This window comes from Sarcophilus harrisii, chromosome 3 (assembly GCF_902635505.1).
Source record: "Sarcophilus harrisii chromosome 3, mSarHar1.11, whole genome shotgun sequence".
NCBI classification, from domain to species: domain Eukaryota; kingdom Metazoa; phylum Chordata; class Mammalia; order Dasyuromorphia; family Dasyuridae; genus Sarcophilus; species Sarcophilus harrisii.
In genome coordinates, this window is record NC_045428.1 from 545,691,567 (window position 1) to 545,714,575 (window position 23,009).

General features: G+C 38.9%; 1 protein-coding gene across 6 annotated transcripts in view; it reads left to right on the forward strand.

Annotated features, from left to right (window-relative positions):
* The window catches only part of NFYC (nuclear transcription factor Y subunit gamma), an 87,454-nt gene that overhangs the window by 11,717 nt on the left and 52,728 nt on the right, over positions 1–23,009 (forward strand). The window contains exons 1-3 of one of the 6 annotated variants that reach the window (XM_031962262.1): positions 12,069–12,272; positions 14,476–14,712; positions 16,353–16,411. The gene's annotated coding sequence lies outside the window, so the exon portion shown is untranslated. Of the gene's footprint in view, positions 1–12,068; positions 12,273–12,425; positions 12,708–14,475; positions 14,713–16,352; positions 16,412–23,009 lie in introns of those variants that run through there. The other 5 variants (XM_031962257.1, XM_031962259.1, XM_031962258.1 and 2 more) reach the window with 5 other exon arrangements.

The window sequence follows — 23,009 nt, forward strand, 5'->3', positions numbered from 1 at the left end:
AAAATAAGAAAACAACAACAAAAGATGAAATATACTTTGATCCACATTCAGTCTCCATAGTTCTCTCTCTGCACGGCTCTCCATCACAAATCTCTTGGAATTGCCTTGAAACCTCCTCATTGTTGAAAAGAGCCAAGTCCATCACAGTTGATCATTACATAATCATGTTGTCACTATATACAGTGTTCTCTTGTTTCTGCTTATTTCACTTAGCATCAATACATAAATGTTTAGTATTGATATTCATTATCTGTGGTATCCTTTAGCAAAATGTAGTTTCCTTCTCTCTTTTAATTAGATTTATTTTGCTTCATGTTCATGATCAGAATCACTAACCGTGCTTTTACTTCAGCTGAAACATAATATATTCTGCTCTAGCCTTTTACTGTTACTCTGTATCTCTGCTTTAAATATGTTTCTTGTAAACAATATATTGTAGGATTCTGGCTTTTAATCCACTCTGCTCTCTGCTTCCATTTTATGAGAGAGTTTATCCTATTCACATTCACTGTTAAAATTACTTTCTATTTCCCACCATTCTTATTCTATTTTTTTCCAGTTTATACTTTTCTTTCTCCTTTCACCCTTGGTGGATTGTATTTCTTTCTTTTTTTTAAATAATAATACGTTTTTATTTTTCAAAATACATGCAAAGATAGTTTTCAACATTCACTCTTGCAAAACCTTTTGTGTTCCAATTTTCCCCCCCTTCCTCTTCTCCTAGACAGCAAGTAATCTAATGTAGGTTAAACATGTGCATTTCTTCTAAACATATTTCCACATTTATCATGATGCACAAGAAAAATCAGATCAAAAGGGAGAAAAATGAGAAAGAAAAAATAAGCATGCAAACATCGTCAAAAAAGGTGAAAATACTATACTTTGATCCACATTCAGCCTCCATAGTTCTCTTTCTGGATATGGATCATCACAAGTCTATTGGAGTTGCTGAAAAGAACTAAATCCAGGTGATTGTATTTCAAAAAAGAAATAAGGCAATGCTGTAATCACATCATACTAGAGTTCTCTTTTTGGATTTTTGAACTTTTTGTATAGGTAATTACTGTTTTAGCTTGTAGCCAAAGGGCAGGAAACATGTTTCTTTTCAAACAAATAAAAGATCCTGATATTGTAGGAGGCAAAGCTTTTGAGTTGGCAATTATTAGGTAGACAGAAGATTGCTATTTATGATGGCATTTAAACTGACTTGTTTCAGTATTACTGAATTAGAGGACTTAAAATTCTATTATCCATCGATCATACTGTAATTTGTAGACACCTATGTGTACACACATGTATATATATGAATGCAGATACGTGTACACACACCCCGTGCTTTTGCTTTGCCTCTTCCTATTAGTGTATGCTCTTGAAGATCTTTTTCCTCGTTCATTCAATGAAGGGAGATGACATGTCTAACAGAAAATTCCAGTTCAGTTCCTAACTCTTATCCCTTTTAGATCTAGTATGACCTTATATGAGTCTCAGTGTCCTCATCTATAAAAATAAGAAAATATTCCCCTCACAGGTATTTCTAAGGATCAAATCTCATAAAATACTATATAAAAGTTAATAAATATAATAATTTGACAAATGAATGTCTGGCAATGTATTGTACTTGTAAAACCTATTCTTTGGAACAATGACTATTTTGAAAACATAGGTTTCTATGTCTAAATATTCCTTTCAGAGTCATTTTGGGAGTCTATAAAAAACAGCAAAAGTAGTTTAACATTTTTATAGTACTCTTAAGGTTTTAAAAATATTTTTTCACTACATTCCCATGAAATGTTCAAGTATTACTGTCTTCATGTTACAGATGAGTAAACTGAGGTTCAGAGAAGTAAAGTGACTGACTGGCCCATAGCTACAGCTTCTCAGTGAGAGAGCTACGCTATTCTCCAGCTCCAGGACAAGGGCTTCTCTCTCCTTGATCCCTTGATCCTTGACCTACCCAATTATTGCTTTAGCTATGCTGCCGGCACACAGAAAAGTTTGGGAATGTCTGCACTTGAGAAATTGCTTTCAACCCTGTGATCCTTTTTGCACCTCTAGAGTTGCCTTCAGAAGTGGAGGGTGCTCTCTCACTTCTGGAACTACTTTCAGAGTCTAGAGTAATTTTTTATTGGAAGGATCACAAGTCTGGTAAATTAGGTGGTCGATGAAACTGGGAAATCCTGTTTTTAAAAAAGCTGTGGCACATGAATTGTCACTGAAAGAATTCCAAGAAAGGAGTTCAGAGACAGAGGTATATATAGGTATTGACATTGTTGCAATAATTGTCTAGTCTTCACTTCCCCAAAGACCTAATGTTAATCCATCTCAACTAAGTGATTTGTTTATTTTATGGAGCAGAAGGCACTTAGTTACCTGTCATTTGGGAGGAGAGTCTCTATTCATGGTGGCCCAAATTCAATTTGTATCAGAGTGCTCACTTTAGAGCCTTTAGAGATCTGAAACTGTATTATTTTTATAATGGCAGTACTGACTTCTCCCAAGTACCCCCTTCTGGGTCTCAGAAACTGGGTGTTTTCTACTGGTGGTTCTGCTAAGAGCTCTTGCCTTCTGGACCATAGGCCCAGAGGGCAGTTGGGAAGGGAGTCTGCCAGGGCCCCTGGGTTCTACCACCAGCTTCAGCTGTGTTAAACTGTGGGAACCCATGGAGAGAGCTGCCTTTTTCTGAGGGTTTCATGGTTTTGAGTCTTTTTACAGACTGCCTTAAAGTGTCTGAACTGTTTTGTTGGTTAGAGGGCTGGCCTGGGGGTCAGGAAGACTGTGTGTGTGAATCATTTGGGTAACTCAGGCCTACAGTATGGATCGGTACCAAACAGCCCAACCAGAAACAACAGGCCATAGTCTGTGCTTTGTATTCACAACTCTGCCTCCTACATGGGGTATCCCCAAAGTTTTCATTCAATTTTAAACTATAAGGAACTGTAGTTCCCAAGGTAATCTTGTGTAGGTAGTATTGTAATAACCTGTACATTGAGTCATGGTTGCCACAGAGGAACAAGTAAAGTCTTATAAGACTGTATAAATACATAGCCTTCACAGGTCAGGTGCAGGTGAAGATGGCTTATTTATTATTATTATTATTATTAATTTTATTTATTTTTTTTGCTGAGGCAATTGGGGTTAAGTGACTTGCCCAGGGTCACACAGATAGGAAGTGTTAAGTATCTGAGACCAGATTTGAACTTGGGTCCTCCTGACTTAAGGGTTGGTGCTCTATCCACCTTGCTACCTAGCTGCTCCTGATAGTTTATTTTTTGAATCAGAGTTGTGGTTTCTTTAGTGGAACTAATCCACAGTGGAAGTTCCCTCAATCACTGCAGTTCAGTAACAGATATGCTTACAGATGATGATGATGATGATGATAAAAATGATAAAGATGGCATTTATATTCTATTTTTGAATTTATCAAACAATTTACATAATCTCATTTAAGCCTACAATCCTGTGCAGTAGTTCTATGGGCATTATTACCCATTTCACAGGGCTTAACACACTAGTGACTTGTTTAAGGAAAGTTACATAGGAATAAGAAGAGATCAAACTAAAATCCAGGTCTGTCATCTTCAAGACCAGGCTTTTCCCCCTAGACTTGTGTAGGGCCTGTAAACAGGGCAGACTCCCACAGGCAACTAATGTGTAATGTTTAGATTGTATTTTCTAAACAAAGGAGGACAGGGAAAGATGCATCATGTTTGAAGGCACATACAACAGATGGTGTCTTTGAAGACTTCTTGTGACCCTTAAATGCCACATTGTGTCAAGGACATTTTCCATAAGAGGAGCTATAATTATCTAGAAAGGAGGGGTGCTTGAGGACAGGGGCCAGAAAGGATTTGATTGGGGTGGGGGAGAGGAAGGCCAGTTGGAATAGCCAAGATCCCTTAATGGATTCTTGGTCCATATCAGTGGGAGTCAGATCCCAGGAGTGAAAAAGATAAGATAATGAGTCAGTGAACAATTGGTTAAGTACTTTCTAGGTGCCAGACCTTGTGCTAAGTATTGGGAATACAGAGAGGTATAACAAAGCACCCATTCTCTAGGAACTTAGAGTCTTTAGACTACATAAACAACTTTATACAGATATATAGGATTAATTGGAGAAAATCACCTGAGAGACTATTAAAAAAGATCAGGAAAGGCTTCTTGTAGCTGACATTTGGAGGAAGCCAGGAAGCTAAGATGAGTCTAGACATGGGAGACCCCAAATAAAAATATCTGGAGTCAGAAGTAGTGTTTTATATAAAGAAAATTAGGAAGGGAAGGGTTATAAAGGATTGTAAAAGTCAAACAGAATCTTGGAAATAATGAGTTGGTCAAATAATGGTTAAATTTTGACTTTAAGTTCAGTTTGGTAGCTGGGTGGAGCTTGGATTGGAGTGAGGAGAGACTTGGATGGGATGGAGCTGACAAGCATTTACTAAGCACCTACTGTGTGCCAGGCACTGTGCTGATTGCTTTACAAATATCTCATTTGATACAAGAACCGAGGTAAGTGCTATTATTATTCCCATCTTGCAAATGGAGAAATCAAGGTAGACTGGTTAAGACTTGCCTAGTAGGATCGCACTGATAGGAAATATCTGTGGCTGGAATTGAATTCAGGTCTTCCTGATTCCAGACCCAGTGTTTCCAATGATTCCAGTGATTAAAAGTACTGAATGAATTGGCACCAATCAGCTTGCTACTGCAGCAGTCCAGGCCTGAGGTGATAGGGGCACACACGAATGGTGGGCAATTTGAAATTCAGGATTTGACTTACTGTTCCATCATTAGCACTTGCTTTTACATTTGTACATATTTGTATATATCTTCAAGTATAGACATGTTTACAAGGAATATTAATTAAACTTTAATTTGTGTTTTTCTTTAAAATTGCTAAAAATGAATAACAATTAGCATGATTCCTTTTTTGAAATACTGAGGGAAGCAAATCAGTAAAATACTGGCATATTTTAGATGCTGAAAAGCATGGTTGGGAGAAGATGTTTGGAAATCTGGCAAATCCTAGTAGTTCTTGGGGGTGGAAGAGGAGTTCAGATTTTCTACTTTGGAAATTGGTGGGTAGTAGATATGCAGCTGTTTTGCCCCCTTCTCTCTAATGCCCTTTGATAAAGAGGAGAGTTGAAATCTGTATTCGAAAATGAATGATGTGATAAGGACTGAATATTTTGTGTTCTAAATTTTTCTCTCTAATCTCCCTCTCCCCAAGACCAAAGGCAATCTGATATAGATTAAATATGTGCAATCCTTTTAAACATTTTCATAGTTGTGCAAGAAAAATCAGACTGAAAGGGGAAAAAACATGAGAAAGAAAAAACAAACATACAAAAAGGTGAAAATACCATGCCTTGACCCATTTTCAGTCTCCATAGTTCTTTCTCTGGATATAGATGGCATTTTCCACACCAAATCTATTGGAGTTGTCTTGAACATTGTTGAGAAAGCCATGTCCATCACAGTTGATAATAACATAATCTTGCTGTTGCTGTGTACAATGCTCTCTTGTTTTTACTCATTTCATTTAGCATCAGTTCTTTTAAGCCTCTCCGAAATCATGCTGCTGATGGTTTCTTACAGAACGATAATATTCCAGAACATTCTTATACCACAACTTATTCAGTCATTCTCCAACTGATGGGCATCCACTTCATTTACAATTCATTGCCACCACAGAAAGAGCTGCTACAAACACTATTGCACAAGAGGAATCCCTTTCCTTCCTTTGTGATCTCTTTGGGATACAGGCCCAATAGTGAGACTGCTGGATCAAAGGGTATGCACAGTTTGATAGCCTTTTGGACATAGTTGCAGATTGCTTTCCACTGTGGTTGGATCAGTTCATGACTCCACCAACAATGCATTAGTGTTCCAGTAGAAATACATTTTTTTTTTTTAAAGAAATTTAGTCTTTGTAGGAAGCATGTCCAGATAACTGATAAAAAATAAATCCTTTGGTAGCATGCAAAACAAAGTGCTTTATGAGGTCATAGCAGAGACTTCCTTGGATAGTATTTCAGTTGGGTTTTTAAAGCATGGTTAGCATTCCTTTGGAAAAAAAGAGAAAAAGAAGATTGTGGATGAGCAGCAGGGGCATAAAAGTATAGGTTGTGTGTTTGCTGGTAGCTCATGGAAAGTGGAGTGGGCTAGGCCTGGAAAGCAGGGGACCCTTGCTGAATGCAGAAACATTAGGGAGCTTAGAAGTCCAATAAAGAAAGAAATGGTATGGTCAGTTCTGTCATTTAAGAAGAATAGTTTATTACTGTGTAAAGGGATAAATTTTGGTTTCAGATTGGGGAGATTGAATGCCATTGATGGAACTGATGTAGTTAGAGTGAAGTTTGGAGGGGTAGGTAGAAATGATAAATTTTATTTTGGAATAATTGAGTTTCAGGCTCAGTAAAACACCCGTGTGGAGTATGTCTAGTAGGCTTTTGGAGTACTGATTAGTCTAATATAGAGAGGTGACCTGAAGATGGTTGGATGAGCCTGGCTCTGGGGTCAGAGGACCAAACCTCAGACCCCACTTCTTAGGCTTATACCCTGGGTGATCTGCAGTAAGTCAATGTACCTCTCTGAGCCTCAGTTTCCTCCTCTGTAAAATCAGGAGGTTGGACTGGATACTCTCTCAGATCCCCTCCACAACTGTGATCCTATATACATCCACCTGCTGACAGTATGAATTCTGTGGGCCTTGGTGGGGGGAGGATGTTGGAGGAAGTAATAGCCAAGTCTAGTTTTTAATGCTTATTTACTATGGAATTTAATAATGGTTGTAACTAGAGCTTTTCAGTTTGCAAAGTGCTTTACATACCTCAACTCAGTGGAGTTAGTAGCTTCCTCTAAAGCACAATCTAGGTACTTTCAGGAACCTTACATATAAAGCCTTTCATTACATTTTATTCTCTCCCTATCACCCTAGTTAGAAATATTTTCTCTTCTTTGAAATTACTTTGAATGTATTATGTACTTGTAAATTGAATTTGTCTCATTTGATCCCTTATAACAATGCTTTGAGACCGATTAAGTTACCCTAATTTCACAGATGAGAAAATTGAGGTTCACAAAAATGAAATGGTTTCACAGATAAGAAGCTGGCTGAGTCACAATCTAGCTTAGTCCAGGGCCAGAAATTTCTTCAATCCAGCATAGCTACTTCATGGTGAGTGTCCTTTCTAAATCCCAATCTTGTTATTGTGAATAACAAAACTAAGACTGATGATAGCCCATGTGATCTAAAATTTGTAACACCATTTATTTATTCCTTTTCCCTGGCTAAGTGATTTAACCTCCTTTTGCCTCTGTTCCCTCATCTGTGAAATAGGGATAATAATATCTCCTGAAGTTGTTGTGATGATGAGATAATATTTGCAAAGTACTTTGCAGTCCTTAAAGTGCTGTATAAATGCTGGCTACAATAGTAATATAATTATCAGTCTTTGAAGTGGATAAGTTCCTAATTAATTTTGTTGCTATTTTTTATTCTTTATAAAGCTGTTAGTAAGGTATCTTAGAATCATAGACTTTTTTAAAAATAAGATTTTGTTGATGTCTTTTGTTCATACATTACCTGAGTTACGAGTTACTCCTTTTTTTTTTATTTTTTATTATTATTTTTTTTATTTAATAGCCTTTTATTTACAGGATATATGCATGGGTAACTTTACAGCATTAACAATTGCCAAACCTCTTGTTCCAATTTTTCACCTCTTACTCCCCACCCCCTCCCCCAGATGGCAGGATGAGCAGTAGATGTTAAATACATTAAAATATAAATTAGATACACAATAAGTATACATGACCAAAACGTTATTTTGCTGTACAAAAAGAATCAGACTCTGAAATATTGTACAATTAGCTTGTGAAGGAAATCAAAAATGCAGGTGGGCATAAATATAGGGATTGGGAATTCATGTAATGGTTTTTAGTCATCTCCCAGAGTTCTTTCTCTGGGCGTAGCTGGTTCAGTTCATTACTGTTCCATTGGAAATGATTTGGTTGATCTCAATGCTGAGGATGGCCAGGTCCATCAGAACTGGTCATCATATAGTATTGTGTTGAAGTATATATAATGATCTCCTGGTCCTGCTCATTTCACTCAGCATCAGTTCGTGTAAGTCTCTCCAGGCCTTTCTGAAATCATCCTGTTGGTCATTTCTTACAGAACAGTAATATTCCATAATATTCATATACCACAATTATTCAGCCACGAGTTACTCCTGAGAGCCATCTCATACAACACATACAACACACACAGACACACAGATATATATATATATATATATATATATACACACACACACACACATACACATACACACTCAAAAAAGTGGAAGAAAAAATAAGTCAGCAAAAATGATCAATACATTGACAAAGGCTGAAAATACACATCATATTTCATGCCCACTTCTGCAGAGGAATAAGGAAAAGGGTTTTTTTCCATAATTCTTCTTAAACTACATCACAATAACTATAAGAACCACAAAACAATTCAAAGTGAATGTTGCAGAATACCATAGAATAAGCACAGTGAAAAAGAACATAGCTTTTCATAATTGGAAAGAGTGTGAGAACTGGCCCACTTCTCATTTAATGCAAGGATCCTTTCTTCCATATCCCTGCCCACTGGTCATCTAGCCACTGCCTGATCCTCTGGAATCATTATGGATCATTTCACTGAAAAAAAATTTTAAGTCTTCAAAACTGCTTATTGTTGTTTTAACAACATTGATCTTAGCCTATAAATCGGTCTCCTAGTTATTGTCTCTCACTTTACTTTATATCAATTTAATATTACAGAAAATAGTATTATATATCTCTTGCTTAACGAGTAGTAATTGTTTAACAAGACACTCGAGAATTTCGTTTTCTGAGTTAAGGTTGTGGGTGGGTGAAACAACACAGAAGAAGAGGCAGTGAAGTGACCAGTGGCATCAGCTTGCCTTTGTTTTAATGCTGCCTTGATCTTTTAAGAGACTGAGAATGGCATTTTCTGGGGGATTTTCCTAAGAGTCTGGGCTTTTTCAGTCAGATGACTACCAAGTGTAGTTTGTACTTCTTTTATCTCCCACCCCTGGGATGGCCAAACAGCCGCAGTCACTTTTACTTTTAGCACATTCCACTTAGAATTTGATTGGCGGCAGCTCGGGGAGTGGTTAATGGCCTCTGCTGTTAGAGAGATGTCAAGGTTCCCTAGAAACATTAGTGAAATTCTATACAGCTGAAGGGGTTTTTGTTTAATTTTGGCATCTTGACTTGAACCATATTGAAGCATCGCCCAGATACCAAATTTACTCATCGCTCCTATAGCTTGAGTAGTTACAGATTACCTAAGACTGACTATACCAGAAATGGGTATCAAAGCAAGCCAGAGAAGTCTGGCTATCAAATAAATCATTCCCCCAGCCCCTTCCCCCAACCAGTCTTGCTGCTTCTGTTTGCAAATTTGTGGAGAAGTCTTAAATAAGCCTTTAAGAACTAATCAATAACATTTTATAGTGCCCTCTTTTACATATATATGTATGCACACACATATATATGTGTGTGTGTGTGTGTGTGTGTGTGTGTGTGTGTGTGTATAAAATCCATCAAAATATGATGTACTTTTCATGTTGCATTTATATGATTTAGTCCTGTTCTGTGGACTTAAAAGTAGTGCTATTGTAGCTCCCTTTCCCTTGTTTTGTCCTCTTTTTTTGGCTTTTACAAGGAGTCATGGAATGATAGATTTGGAGAAGATCTCATATATCATCTAATCCAATCCATTTTTTGCATTAAAGTCCCTGTTTTAGTGATGAGGATGATGAATCTTAATTTGCCAAGGTCTTACAGCTCAAAATTGATGAAGACAGAACTCAAGTGAAACGCCACTCCAAATAAACCCATTGACTTTCCCTACTATGCCATATTGTTTCAGTGTTCCTATTCTGACAGTTTTGTGGTAGTATTTCAGAGTAAATAGTCATTACATATAGTTTCCAATTATTGTCACAAATAGAGCAGCTTTGAATATTTTTATATAGAAAGGCTCTCTTTTTCCCCCTTTTAAATAGTATTTTGGGAATAATATCAATGGAATTGATGAGTCAAGAGGTTTGTGACAGTGTATACTGCTGTATTGTTATTCAAAATATTTACACAACCTGGCAATACCAATAGAGTATTCCTGTGTCTCTTTCCTCATGGCTCACCACCTTTGGACTTTTTTATTTTCAAAAAATATAGTTGCTATTATTGTAGGTATAAGGGTGATAGCTTAAGATAATCATAATTTGTATTTGTACTTTAAACAAGAACAAAGCCAATTCATTTATTTGTAATTGTTTACACTTAAAAATGAATATCAATGGGTCTATAAAGGCTTATTACTCTGTCTCTAGGTCTTTTGTCCATCTCTGTGTCTATTTTTTCTTTTATATAATTTTAGTGTTCAGACTGTCCTTGTTCAGTATTCTTTTCACATTACTTAATATAAGTCCACATTTCTTAATGGGCCTTATAGTCATCCTGTTTAATGGTACAAAGTGGAACTGTTCTCTGCCCGGATGAAACCACATAGGAGGATATGAACAAGTTAGACAGACTTTGCTCAGAGGAAGGCAATATAGTTGAGAAAAGGGAAAGATTTCTGCAAGGACTGCAACTAGCAGTGTGTTTAACTTTAGAGAGAAGATTTAGGGGGATTAGTACCCTTGTTTTTAAGTATTTAAAAGTCTGATATCTGAATTGTATTTAACATGCTTCTTTTGCATAGGAATATTCTCCCTTCCCCCATGTCAGTAAAGGTCATTTTTCCCTCTCTCCCTTGCGGGATCCTTTGTCCCTTCAGAACTCAATTTAGGACATTCCTCTCTTCCAAGGCTTCTCCAGTTTTCCACCAATACTAAAATAACTGTATATTTTGTATTTACTTTGCCTGTAGAATGCATGCTTTTTGAAACTAAGAACTATTTCCTTTTTGTCTTTGTATCCTGGCTTATAGTTAGATTGAATTGTTTGGCCTCTGAGGGGAGCCCTGGAGTGGACATTGCCTAGAGCCAGGCTTAGGTTGGATCTAAAGAAATCTATCCAATGATTAAAACTATATTTAGTACTTTAGGCTGACTTTCCCCAAGTTTGATGACTACGTGAATATTTGTTTTATTAGGAATTCTGTTAGGTACAGGTGTGATTCTTTGATTTGCCAGTTTAAGTTGTTCCGCTGTTGGATATTTAGGTTGTTTATAGCTTTATGAGATCAAATAATGTTGTTACATGTCTTTTCAACATTTTTTCCCCCTTTATAATATTATTTAGATGTATTCTAGCTAATTTTATTATTGGGTCCGAGTAAGATTGTTTTTAACGTTCTTGTTGCATACTGAAAAATTGCTCTCAAAAATTCGATAAGTTTTCGATTCTGCTAGTACAGCGTTTGTTTCTTTACAGCCCCCTAAATTTTGTCACTTTTAATTATTATTGTAATTTTGATGATAGCGGACTAGCATTTTGGTTATTTTATTTTATTTTTTATTGCTTTATTCATAAGACCGAAAACTTTGTGTTTACTAGTGTCCTATTTTGTACGTTTGTTCGCATCCTTTGAAAAATGAGTTAACATGTAAAGGATTTTTATAATCCTTAAAGCGCTTCGCAAATGCTAGTTTGTCAGTATTATTATTATCCACTTTTTTGGGAAACAGAATATGCATATGTGTCTCAGTTCCTTCTTGATTTTAGACGTTAAGTTTTAGGCGCTGCCTCTTTGGGAACCTCGGTAGTCTTTGTAAAGCGGCTTTGGGCATTCTAGGAGCTGTTGTTCCTCCTCATCCCAGGGGGCGGCCAAGCGGTCGGAGGCAGCCCGGTGCTTCTGCGGGGTCTCTCGGGCTCTCCAGAGTTTTCCTTCTCCAGTCTGGCGTTTAAACTGCGAGCGTAGTTCCCACAGTAACTTTCCAACGAGAGCTTGCTGGCTTCTTGCATAAACTACCAGAGGAGACTGTAATGTTGTCATACAGACGTCTTTGGCAGCCAATCAGAAGCAGCGAAATTATCTTCAATTTTTTAAATGGAACTCTGACGGCCAATGAGCGGCGCCCGGGCTGGGTGAGGTGCCCACCCCGCTGTATAATTACGAGAAAAGCCTTGCCGCGGCCTGTGTAGCCCCTCGGGGCCGTGCCCGGGGCTACGGCGCCCGTGCTGGGGTGCTTAGCCGGCAGCCCCGCGGCGACCCTGGGGCCTCTCGGCCGGGACCTCCGCCACTGACCCCTGCTCTGCTTCTCAAGGTAACTTTAAAACAGGAAGTGTCCGAAGGAGGGCCCTGATGACGCAAGGGAGCCAATGGCGACGGCGCGGCCGTCTCCGGGAGGGTGGCGCGGCCAATGAGGCGGCCGGAGGCGAGGCTCGGTGTCAAATAGCAGGATAGATTGAATGCCTTTGCCTGTTAAAGTGGAAGGAGGCTGCAGGGCTCCGGCGGAGGCCGCCTCGGAGTTTTTCACTGAGGCAGGGGTCAGCTGAAAGACAAAGAAAAATGGCGAATAGTTTGGTGGGGGGGCCGCTGTTCTCCCTCGCCCCGGAGTGGACCTTCCCGGCTCCTGGCTCGGCATCTCCTTCGCCTTTTGTTTCCTCCGTCCTTGGGGGGGGAGGGCTAGCAGTGACTTAATTTCTCCCTGTCCGAGGAGAGATATAAATAGCTCCATGTAAAATTAATGCAGTTCCCGGTAAGTTTCCTTCTTTGTTTTCTGTTGAAATGATCGAAACTGTTTTGGCCTCGCCGAGTGTAGACAAGTTGCACTGTTTCAGAAAATGGCCCCTTTGCATTCCGTGCATACTTCCCGGCGCACCTCCTGCCCCTGGCTCCTCAGTGGAGCTCCTGCATGCCCTTCAGGAAGGGGAGGGGGGGGGGGGGGGGGGGGGGGGGCTTGAAGAGGTGTGGGGGACGCTTAAAATTTTTTTTTGCCTAGTTCAGTGTAGAGAAGTGTAGATCCCTGAAGAAAGGTTAATTATTTCCCAAGGAAACAGCAGTCAAACACTTAACTCTGTGCATTGGGCAAATCAGGCTCAAGAATTAGCTGAACTATTTTCCAAATAATGTTCCTTTGTTCCAGTGTGAGGAAGCTTTACATATACCATAGAATATCCTGGACTGTCCAGAAAGGGTTTTACTAGAGGTGAGGTGTTCTGGAGCTCTGCAAGCCTCTATTTTTCAAACTGGGAAGGGGCTGTTCTGAATTTTGAGGAGAAAAAAAATAGCATTCCTACTTAAGCTTCTGGGTGTCATGGTGAAGGTCTTGAATTCACCAAGAGAAATTCTTCCATATCATTTATAACCCACCTGTCCCTTGTTCTTATAGACACTAGTAAATCTAAGTGGCCGAATTTCTTATTTTACACCCATTGACACTTAGACGCATACAGTTCTTTGCTGTATCTTTCCAGTAACTGAATTTGATACATTTCTTTCATATCTTCTCCCTTCTCCCCTTCCCCCATTTAAAAATTTTCTCAGAAAGGTTTGTTAATACCGAACTAAATAAATTCTGTGATTTTTCTGGTAACTTGGAAAGTTGAGTCTAGGCAGCTCAGTCTCTTGCCCTTGCTGTTACTGATAGATTTTTGCCTGTGAGGGGATGTGAAGTCAATGCAAGTTGCTAAATCTCACCAGCTAGTTCATGTGGATAATGAAATCTTCCATTCTTTGTATAAACCTCCACAAAATTGCTTGACAAATATAAGCAATCCGTTGTTTTGTTTCTTATTTGCAAATAAGGAATGAAGGTCACTGGAACATGCCTGCAGTAGAGCAGGCATTACAAGAAGCTGAATACCAGCAAGGACAGTCCCAGGAGAGAGGAAAAGAACTATGCAATTGTCTGGGCCTGATGAGGGCATTCCCCCTCCTTAAAGTCAGGGACTTAGGACTTAGCCAGAAAGAAAGACCTGGGTTTGGATTTGGGCATCTGTAGTTGGAGCAGCAGTGCCATCAAAGTTACTGGAAGCAGGCCTCAGACATTAGTAAGAGTGACCTTGAAATACTGCTGCTGGAGTTTAAAGCATGAAGGACAAAGTTTGTTTATACAGCTTTGGATTGAAAAGCTGGATCAAAGATGAGAAGAGAGAGGGGACTTGGGATGTTTAGATGGAAGGGTCAGTAGGAACAGATTATAGATTCAAATTAGAATTCCAAGTCAGACAGTCATTATGCTTTCTTTTCACTTCTTTCCCTACCCTCATTAGAAACAAAGTCTAAAACTGTTACATTTGAGTGTGCTGCCTAACATAGATTTATTCTTCTTAATCTATAGAAGTTTTAGTCCTGAATGGTATTTTAAGAGTTCAGAATAGTTTTGTTTATCAAACTAATTTTGGAGAGTTGGAATGCTTATCTTCACTTAAGAAAATGGCCATTCTGGGAAATTAAGTAGGCACTTGGAAACGATTAGATTTTACCAGGGAGACCTGAAAGTTTTTTTGTTTTTTTTCTTTTAGCAATCACTGATCTGCATGTTACCAGCTACTCCAAATTGTGTGTATGATTTTTAAACCAGTTGTGGATTCTGGCAAGTGTGTTGTTAACTGGCAAGCCCAAGAGCCTCGGAGTGGGGTGTATTCTAACTCCTTCCAGCAGAAGTCCAGGACTGTTCAGGGAAGTCGAAGGTGAAGGAGAAGGAGGGGACATCCGGAGAGGCCTCTCTAGACAAAGCCTACGGGGACCCAAAACTTTGGGTAAGCACCAAAAGATATTCAGTAAGCCTTGTGGGGGAAAGAATTTGGACCTTGTGATCACTAAAAATCCTTCCCATTATATTTGACAGGCAGAAACCTTTTAAAGAAGATTCTTTCAACACTCTTGGCAGTCTTTTCCAGACATATAGGTAATCTCTCAGGGAACCAGAGCTTGCAGTGGGAGTGAGACTGCCTCCAGAGTCTTTGGATAGATGGAAGCGTTTGTTTGATTCTTCTCTGGTTATGCCAGCTAGATCTAGTTATTGGAGGTTAAAAGTGTAATTATAGTAGGTGTGACTAGATCCAGGCATTTCTCCCAAGGAATCAGGGAAAATCCGGCTGAATTTGAATTCTTTAAAAAGTTTATTAGAATCGGGATCTCTCTTCTTCTCTCCCTCCCCCCAATTCCTATACTTCATCACTGAAAAGAGAGCAGAGACAATATAGTTTTCAATCCTGTTTATACAGATGTTTCCTCATACTTTTAATTTGAGTTTGCATAGATTACATATTGTGTAAGCAGTTTCCCCTTGAACCATACTGATCTGCCCTTGATAAAAGTGAGGGCTAGTGTAGTGGAGTAGAGTTTGGAGTGTGAGGACAATCTGAGTTTGTCTCTCATCGGCTTTGCCACATACTGGTGCTCAGGACACCTTGGACATGTTTTTCTCTCTGGGCCTGTCTTTTTTTTCAAAAGAGAGGATTCTACAAAATCCCCTCTAAGGACCTTCCTACTCTAAATCTAATGATTCTGTGAATAGAAGGGGTTGTATTTGATGTTGTTTGACCTTGGTTAGTTGTATTATAAAACTCAGGAATTTTTCAGAGGGTGATTGTGAAGAAAGCTCTTTGTGAGCCATTAAACACTCTGAAAACCCTATTTTGTTGAGGTTTGTAGCTCTTGTGGCCTGGCCCTCTTGTTTCAGTAGTTAAAGGTATTGTTATGTTTTCTACATTCAGACCAAGTGTGGAGTGTTTTTTGTTTAGCTTCATTTCAATCCCCGTAGTTATGGTCTTATTTGAGCCAAGTTTAAGATATAGTAGTTGGTTTCTCTTTAGGACCCGAGTATTCTCCCAAATACCTCATCTGCCTAAAACCATGTACCAGAGTAATATAATGAAAATCTGTGGATATATTTTTTAAAAGGAATTTTGCTATTTGTTCTTGGGGTCAGGGGTGGGAGGGTAGTCTATGATGTATTTCACTTCCTGTCCTATTAAGCCACTTCCTATAAAGGCTGGTCAGCTCAGATACCTCCATTCCTTGGCTAGAAATAACTGTTAGGCTGCATGTGTTTTGGTGAGAGTTGCATGGGCCTCTCTATAAATTAAAACCCTTTGGGTAAAATGGGATGGGTTAGCTTTGGAAATAAGTCTTCTAAAACAAGATAGAAGGAAGCCCCATTCTCTTTGGAACATTCTGGTATTTGGACTTTGCTCTTGCTATGGGGAGAATGCTACTTCTGTTTACCCTCACCCATCCTGAGAGGAGTTCAGCTTCCTCATTGTCTCTAGGAGTGATGTCTGTCCAGATTCAGGAGTAAAAACCATTTTTACACGGCTCACATTGAGAGAATGCTTCCCTCAGAATAAACCCATGAGATACACATTACAAGTCTTATGTCATCTCTGTTTTACAGATGGGGAAGCTGATGACGCTGAGGCTCAGAGATTAAGTGACTTCCCCAAAGTCACCCAAGTAAGTGTCCGAGGAGCCAGAACTGGAAGCCTTCCCACTGCCCCACCCTGCCCTGCCTCTCTGCCTAGGCATTCAGGAATGGCTGTCCTGGAAAGGGGCCATCCGCCACCTGTAAGGCAGTTCTTGTTGGAGGGGATGGGACTGGCCCTGTGTCACAGAGCTACTGGGCTAGCAATCTGGGCCTCTGGATTTTCTCAGCCTCCTTCTTCAAGAAGCCTTTCCCAGTCTCTCTTCATTATAGTACCTATGTTGAATATTTCACTTTCATCTTGTCCCTGTATAGCTGTTGAGCAGGAGCTTTTTCTCTCTTTGTATCCCCAGCACTTAAGCACCTGGAATGGCCCCACTTAATAAGTACTGATTGACTACACAGGTTTGCTTCCAGTTGTTAGGCTTGTCATCCACAACTAAAGAAGATGCCTGACTTTATTATTTAGGATTTAGGCCTGGAGACTAGTCATTTTACAGAGGAAGCATCTGAGGCTTACACTGGGGAAGGAACTTGGTTGAATTTATGGAAACCAAGGTCTGAACCAGATTCTAAATGTGATGAAATTTTACAGAATACTTTGCTGATATTCTCATATCAATCTCCCAGCAGCCTTGTGATACAGATTGTATTGTAGGTATAATTACTTTCATTTTGCAGACGAGAAAAGTTTTGCAGACTTCAAAAAGGCAAATGACTTCTTCAGTATCACAGGGTTGATGAATGATGGGCAATCCAGGAATGTTGACTCCAAAATATGGTTTAGATTTGTAGTATTTAGTTCCATCGACTTACACATTGAAACACTAATAATAATGATGTTAATAACATGCCTATGTTATGTAGGGGTTTTTCAAGTATATTTCTTATAGCCTGTGAAGTAGGTGGTATAAGGAATAAGATCTTCATTTTATAATAAGAAAACTGAGGGTGATTTCTAAATGCTTTATAGGCTGGTTATGTATTGAGAAAGGGCGGTGGCTCCCTAACTCACCTTCCTTCATCTGGGCTGTTTGTTTCTTCACCTTGACTCCAACTTTTTTTAAGTACAGTTGAACAATGTTGCCTTTTAACTTCTAGGACTTGTGAACAAATGGGAGAGCACAATTGGTAGAAAGGTCTCAAGTTCAAGAATCTGTATATCCTCTTGTTAGCCTTCCCAGAGGGCAGCTCGGAGTAGTGGAGGATGGACTGGACTGTGGCTTGGGAGATGGGGTATGGTGTTTTGATTCCTGGCATTTGTTGTGTGATGCATGGCATCTCCTTTCTTAGCCTCAGCCTCCTCCACTATAGCACGGGGGCAGTGATGTTGGAACTGCTCACAGTTATATTTTAGGGAAGATTTTTGTCAGATTTAGAGCACTAGAGAAATGTGAGGTGGAAGGTAGTGAGAAAGAGATGAGGTATGGGAAGCGTGTTGTAGGATTCAGGAGGCCTATGCTTTAAACTTGGTACTTCTGCTTGGACTGGGTACTTGGAGTTCTGCCTCAGTTTCTCATTCTGTAAAATGGAGGTGAAAATACTTGCATTATCTACCTCAGAGCTATTGGGAGAATCTAATGTGATAATGGATAAGAAGTGCTCCATGAAATGTAATTGTGGTTGTTTACTAAAATTCTGTTAGATAGCATAACTCCCCTTCTCCCTCATTTGGGATGGGAATATCCTGGGGCTTAGTTATTTCTTCTAAAAACTGAGAATCAGCATAGAGACTAATAGTGACCACCTGGCTGAGATAGCCCAGACGGTGGACAACCTTCCCTCCCCCCACACACACACCCTTAGAAAGAAGTAAAAAATTTGTGCTTAGGGCACCTGTATGGGAATCAAGCTTTATGAATAACACAGTTGTCAGGGAAACTCGTTTGCAAAATCCCTCCTTAAAATAGTCTAATGCTGTGAGGCAATAAAACATTACAATTCTTTTAATTCATTCTTTTATGAGAAAAATGGAGATTTTATTTAGGGAGAGAGCAAGTGCCAACTACCAATCCCAATAAAGCCCTCTTGAATTGCCCTAGTGAAAAGAACCTTGGGTTTGGAATTGAGAGGACCTAGATCAAAATCCTCACTCGTGGGAACATGTCATTCCATCTTTGGAGGCCTCAAGCCTTTAGCATCACTTGTTATTCTGTTCTTTAGCTTTTCAGAGTAGCTTTGTCTGAAAGTTTCAATTTCTGGTGTTTCTGTGCCTTGGAAGGTTTAGTAACAATTTTACTTATGAAATACTGAATTACTAGTTTGGAGAGCCAAGGTGGTAGAGAGACCAAGAGGCCTATTGTGGAATTCAAAAGACCCAAGTCCATATCTGACTTCAGCATTAGTAGATATGTGACTTTGTACACTTTGCTTTTGTCTGAGGCTCTTTTTCCTAATTGGTCAAGTGAGGGAATTGCAGAGAAGAGGTGGTATGAGTTGAAGTAGATGATTTCTGAGATTCCTTGACCATATGGTCTCTAATGCTCCTTTGAGTTTTGTGAAGTGTGTAAACAATTTAAATGTCTGCATCCAGCCATGGTTGTTGAGAACTTAATGGTATGTCCACAGTTCCTAGAAATTCAATTTGTTTCACAGTCAATTATTTTAGCTTTCCACTGAGTGTGAATTCTAGTTTTTAGAACTTCTGCAGTTTTCTAGTTAGTTACAATTTATTCATTTGGTCACTTTCCACTGGTGTTCTTATATCTGCCTGTTTCTTATGTTTCACCCTTCAAAAATCCTGTGATACTTATGTGGTGCTCGATGGAATGTATTATTTTTTTTTAAATGAAAAGAGTTTGCTGTGAATGCTGTTATGATTTCTGCCCTTAGGAAAAGGAGATCTGAGGAGTGGAGGGAGAGAGGCCCCCTCTAGGGTAAAGGAGAGGTAAAATAAAAAAAAATCTTGGTAAATGTTTAACTTTTAAAAAGTAGTGTAACTTAGCCTCTGACCTTGTACTGCTTGGTTGAAAGGAAGAAAGGAGACTGAAGTGACCAGAGCAAAGAGCATGGGGTTATAGAATGTTGGGACTAGAAAGAATCATAGAATGTATTACATACTCAGAGGTGGAAAGGACTTTAAAGATCCATTAGATTCGTTTTTTTTTGGCAGTAATACTTTCTGTGGTCACATTTCCACAGACACAGTTACCTAAATAAATAATACAGGGAGAAACCATTCTCTGTGCTGAAATACTCAGATTAAGCAGCCAGTTTTCACTGAGAACTGGGGTTGTGTTCTGAGCATGGAATTACTAGTAAATTTGGGCATTTATGTATATAGGATTGAGTGCTGAATGCAGAGGAGTGTCAGTTATGTCCCATCTCGTGATTCTTCTTTGCAACCAAAGCCTTCAAAATTTCACTTTTCTGGAGAGGTTAGACAATTTCCCCCTGAATTTAGAATTAGAGAAGTTTCTCTATGCACATCTCTGACTTACAAAGACCCAGTTTTGGGACTGGTTTGCTTTGAATTCCTGCTGTGCTGGAGTTGGGGCTGACACTACTTAGGTTAGTCTTCCAAAGCCCCAAACCATAGCACTGCACATAAAAATACCTAAAACAGACCACAGGCAGTAATTTTACCACAAATTCTCAGCAAGTAATTTATAGTCCCATGAACAGCCGAACACGAAAGAGTGGCAGGCACATACAAATAGTAAATTACTGGAAGCTGGAGGGTTGGTTCCATCCAGGGGATTTAGCAGGGCTTTCAACACGAAGGACTATATTTAGATTCAGAGAAGAACATAGTGCTCATAATATTAATTTCTAGGCTAAGCATTTCATAATTATCCTCAACATCAAATCTGAAATAAGGACAACAGCAGGCTGATGACAGAACAGTGGTGCTCAACTTCCAAGCCATGTTATTTGATTGCAGTGACCAAGTCTGCATGACTGTTTCTTCCTCATTAGCTAATGGAACATGCCCATTAATGAAAGCTCTCAGAAAAAGTTGGTTAACCAATATAAGAGAAACAGTCCTTGCTTTGTCTGGGTCCTGCCTTAAGAGAAGTGGATTCCTTTCTTCCCTCAAAAAACTCAATTAGAAATGGAATTGGAAGGTATCTTGGGACTATCCAATCTAGTCCACACCCTTCATTTTGAACAGGGAAACCAAGATTCAGAGGAAAAGGGATTTACCCAGAATTACTCAGCAGAATAATACTGTGTGCTGTACAGATTGCTAACCTGGAGCTTGAAGACCTGGTTTTTAGTTCCCTTTGTCCTACATTGTGACCTTGGGAAAACTCTTTTCCTTCTGGGACTCTAGGGTGTAGTATCTAGGCCACCGGCCTAGAGTCAGGGAGGCCCGAGTTCAAATTTGGCTTCAGACTCTTGCTGTACAATGCAATCAATTTACTTCTGTCCACCTCAGTTTCTTCAACTGTAAAGTATAGTTAAAAATAGTACTTACTTTCCAGTGTTGTTGTGAAGCTTAAATGAAATAATATTTGTAAAGTGTTCAGCATAATACCTAACACACAGTAGGTATATAATATTTGTTTCCTTTCTTTTTCTCTTCTTGGTCCCTATTTCCTTATCTATAAAATAATACGTTGGACCAGATGATGTTCAAAGTTTTTCAATTACGGGTCTTGGTAGTTGTAGACTTGTCTTTAATGTGCATATGGTACCTCCCACTGAATCCAGCCTCATGAGTTGTAGCTAGACCTATAGTGGATTTTGCTGCAGCTCTTCCATTGCAGGTAAATTAACTAGCCATAGTACCAAAGCCTGTATTTTCGTCATCTCCCTTGCCACCTTTTGATTAGGTGGGCTATCTGATATAGTGTCTACACATTGGAAATAGTCATCTGTTTTATATAAGTGGATTCTGAATCTCATTGGTTTGGTTACTCTTTTAATTGGGCCCATTTATGATTTGTTATCTATTTCTTTCTGTAAATTCTCCCTCTCTCCTAGGACCTGAAGGACTTCCTCTAGTTTGTTTAATATTTTGTGAGTAACTGCTATACCTTTTAATGCCATATCATTTTTTGCAGTTTGTTCTAGTTGACTTACTACCATCTTTCTGTTGACCTTTGGGTTAACATACTTTAGTTCTTGGGTTTAAGACAATAATGATCGCTTTTTCCATATGCATTCCTTTAGTGAGCATTTAAGTATTGTCCTGTATTCCATACATTTTGTGAGGCACTAAGAGTGTAAAGGTAAAAATAGTTCTTGCTTTCAAAAAGCTTATATTGTCTTAGGACCAGAAGAGAGTAAAACATGGACATAGGTAAGTCAGTACAAAATCTAGACAAAATCTAGATGAAGTAATGTTTTAGGGAGATGGAGAACACTAGTAATTGGGGTAATCAGCCTGTCCAAAGACAGGGAGATGGGAGATAGGGAACATTGTGTACAGGGAACCTCGCTCATATTGGACATTTTGGCTAAAATGTAGACTTTGTGAAGTGGGATCATTTGAAACCAGTCTGGAAAGATAGGTTGTAGCAAGAACATGAAGAAGGGCTGTAAATGTCCTGCAGAGAAGTTTGTTGTTGATTCTTGAGGTGATCCAGGAACTCTTTTATTTATTTATTAATTTATTTTTGGGTGCTCTCAGAGTTTCCATTTTATATATGAACACAGTATCTATATATAAACAGCAATACTTAAAGCTTAATTTAGACAGCTATACCACTCTTCAGACCCTTTTTACTTGATCCAGGAGCTCTTAAAGCTTTTTTTTTATTTTTCCTCAATAGTACTTTATTTTTCTAAATATATGTAAAATTAGTTTTCAGCATTCCTTCTTGTAAAACTTTGTGTTCCAAAATTTTTTCCCCTCCCTTCTTTACCTTCCCCTTCCCCAGGACAGCAAATAATTTGATATAGGTTATACATCTACATTCTTTTCAAACATATTTCCATATTTGTCATGTGCAAGAAAAATCTTAGCAAAAGGGAAAAAAAACCCCAAGAAAATACTATCCTTCAATCCATATTCAGTCTTCATAGTTTTCTCTCTGAATGCAGATGGCGTTTTTTCATCCCAACTTTATTGGAATTGCCTTGAAAATCACCACATTGTTGAGAAGAGCCAAGTTCTTCACAGTTGATCATCACATAATCTTGTTACTGGGTATAATATTCCCCTGCTTCTGCTCACTTTACTTAACATCTGTTAAGCATCAGTTAAGTTTTTCCTGGCTTTTCTGAAATCACCCTATTTATATTTTGTTGTTGTGGTTGAGGCGATTGGGGTTGTGACTTGCCCAGGGTCACATAGCTAGGAAGTATTAAGTGTCTGAGGTCAAATTTGAACTCAGATCCTCCTGATTTCTGGGTTAATGCTCTTATCCACTATACCACCTAGCTGTCCCTGTTTATTATTTCTTAAAGAACAATATTCCATTTCCGTCATATAACATATTCAGCCATTCCCCATCTAATGGACATCCGTTCAATTGTTACAAAAAGAGCTGCAACAGGAGCTGCCACAAACATTTTTGCACATAGGAGTCTTTACCGCTTTATGATCTCTTTGGGATACAGACTCAGGAGTGAAATTGCTGGATCAAAGAGTTTACACATAGTCCCAGATTACTCTCCAGAATGTTTAGATTATTTTACAACTCACCAACAATGCATTAGTGTCCCAGTTTTCCCACATCC